The sequence below is a fragment of the Tupaia chinensis genome, unplaced genomic scaffold, assembly GCF_000334495.1.
Source record: "Tupaia chinensis unplaced genomic scaffold, TupChi_1.0 Scaffold143861_1, whole genome shotgun sequence".
NCBI classification, from domain to species: domain Eukaryota; kingdom Metazoa; phylum Chordata; class Mammalia; order Scandentia; family Tupaiidae; genus Tupaia; species Tupaia belangeri.
Window position 1 is genome coordinate 96,158 of NW_006203712.1, and position 2,819 is coordinate 98,976.

Consider the following 2,819-nt stretch of genomic DNA (forward strand, 5'->3'; position numbering starts at 1 on the left):
CTATACTTTCAGGTTTGTTGGATCATGGCACTTCTGGTAAGGATCACCAGCATGCCAGTTTCGCCTCTTCCAGAAAGATGTCATTTTATCTAACGGTTTGCTCTGGGTTTAAGTGCAGAACACAAATTCCCTCAAGTGTCTTTTTCTTGTGTTTTTCTTTTTCCATAATTTTTTCTTATAACCAGCCTTTCTCCTTAGCCAAAGGCCTGAATGAAGCCAAAGAAACCTATAGATGACAGCCTTCACAGTCTTCTTTGTGCCTTTTCGTGGACTGATGTGTTTACAGTTCTGACTGGGGGCAGCGTTAGGACGTCTGGAAGCAAGGGTGCCACTCTGTTAGGGACCGTCACAGTGTGCCCACACGTCAGATCTCTAATAGTCATGAGAAATCTAGGGGCAGAGGGAACCAGCAGTTAGCGTAATGGCTATGTAGCTGGACTCCCACATAGTTGACCGCGGTTCGCGTCCTGGACCCGGTGGCTTAAAACTCACGCCGGCTGTGTGTGCGTGCGTGCCCAAGATCCCGAGAGGAGAATGGAGGAGAAGGGATTGGGGCGTGACCATCCCCCCTGGGGGGTGATTTCTCGCTTTCTGTCAAAAAAGAAAAAAAGAAATCTAGGAGCAGAGGAAACAACTGGTGTCTGAATATGACTGAAATGTCTGGTGGACAGTTCAGAAGACAGGCAGGCATTCTTGGCACAATTTCGATAGGGCTGAAGACGCCAATTTATTCAGGGGCCATAAGATTCCACAGAGCCAGCAAGGCAGAGGCCGTCATCTTGCCTACAGAAGCTGCATTGGAATGGTCTTTTATTTTTTAGAAAGAAGAGAGATTTTTTTTTTGAGAGATTTTCGCTATAGGGCGCATGCATTCACCAGACAGACAGAGAGAGACATAGAGACGGAAAGTGAGAAATCACCCCCCAGAGGGGATGGTCATGCCGCAATCCCTTCTCCTCCATTCTCCTCTCGGGATCTTGGGCACGCAAGCACACGCACCTGGCATGAGTTCTAAGCCACCGGGTCTGGGATGCAAACTGCGGTCGACTACATGGTAATCCAGCGACATAGCCATTATGCTAACTGCTGGTTCCCGAGAGAAGAGAGTTTTTTGCTAAAGGGCATGCATGCTCACCAGAGATAGAGACAGAGAGCAAGAAGTCACCCCTCCAAGGGGAATAGCCACGCAGCAATCCCTTCTCCTCCATTCTCCTCTCGGAATTTTGGGCATACACACACACTTGTCTGGTGTGAGTTTTAAGCCTTCAGATCCAGGACTTAAACCACAGTCAACTACGTGGGAGTCCTGCAAAGTAACCATTATGCGGTCTGCTGGTCCTGAGGTAGGTATTATTGTCATTTCTGCTTCATAGATGGTGAGAGTGAAGCACAGAGAGGGCAAGATCTTGCCCAAGATCACACAGTAGGCTAGAGGTAGAATCAGGTGTCAAACTCAGACAAGTCTAATCCCAGAGTCTGCTCTTTTTAGTTTTAGTTTTAGTTCTAGTGATAGGGTGTGTGCATTTGCCAGAGAGACAGAAACAGAGAGTGAGAAATCACCCCCCAGAGGGGATGGTCATGCCGCAATCCCTTCTCCTCCATTCTCCTCTCAGGATTTTGGGTAAATACTCACATGTGCCCAGTGTGATTTTCAAGCCACTGTGTTGGGCATTCCAATCATTTTGTCAGTCATGTGGGATTCAGCTGCCTTAACCTTCACGCCACCTACTGGACCTCCAGAGTCTGCTGTTGTGTTTGTTAGATTATTTGTTTTTTTTAAAGAATTATTTAATTTTATTTATTATTATTACTATTATTTAATTTGACCAGGGAGAGAGAGAGGGGGAAGGAAAGTGAGAAAGCAAGCCACCAGATCCAGGACTTGAACTATGGTTGGACCTATAGAAATCCAACGCCTTAACTACCATGCCACCTGCTGGCCCCAGAGTCTGCTCTTTTTTGTTTGTTTGTTTGTTTGTTGTTATTTTATTTTTAAAGTTGACTAGAGAGAGGAGAAAGTGAGAAAATAAACTGCCAGATCCAGGACTCAAACCAGGGTCAGCCATGTGGGAGTCCAGCTGCCTTAACCACCATGCCAACTTGCCAGCCCCCTGTTTGTTTGTTTTTAAAGAATTATCTAATTTTATATATTATTACTATTTTTTTTTTATTTGACCAGAGAGAGAGAGAGAGGGGGAAAGTGAGAAACAAGCCACCAGGTCCAGGACTTGAACCATGGTTAGCCATGTCCAGTGTCTTAACCACTGTGCCACCTGCTGGCCCCAGAGTCTGCTGTTTTAACCGCTTTCCTATGCTGCCTCTCTGAGAGAAATGTAGAGACACAGTAAGAGATAGCAGAGAGTGAGAAGTAGAGAGAACAAGAGACAGAGCGGGCGAGGGACAGAAAAGTTTGGGGGGAAATTTCTATGGGTAAATAAACAAGGGAGGGGCTGGGTTAAAGGTGGTAAGCAGGTGTCTTACCTGAGGATCTCTTAAGACTTTCATGCCATAAAACGTGACTCACCACATAGGAGGGGACTGTGGCGGCTCCTTGACCCGCATGGCTTCTGAGAGGCTGTTTTTCTCCCCTGAAGCTCTCACTTGCCAGCCTAGGGCTCTGAGAAGTGCACTCTGGGAAGTGTTTCAAGTCAGGACGAAGTGCTTATTTATTTATTTTTAAGGTTTTTCCGCAGGAAATATGTGCTTACCTGAGAGGAGAGAGACAGAGAAGGAAAGTGAGAAATCAGCCCCCAGGAGGTATGGCCACACAGTAGTCCCTTTTCGTCTGTTCTCCTCCTGGGATTCACATTGGTATGCAT

The 2,819-nt window shown here is 46.5% G+C and overlaps 1 pseudogene; it reads right to left on the reverse strand.

Annotated features, from left to right (window-relative positions):
- Nucleotides 1–2,505, reverse strand: LOC102486444 (39S ribosomal protein L35, mitochondrial pseudogene; annotated as a pseudogene).
- Nucleotides 2,506–2,819: the final 314 nt, after the last annotated feature.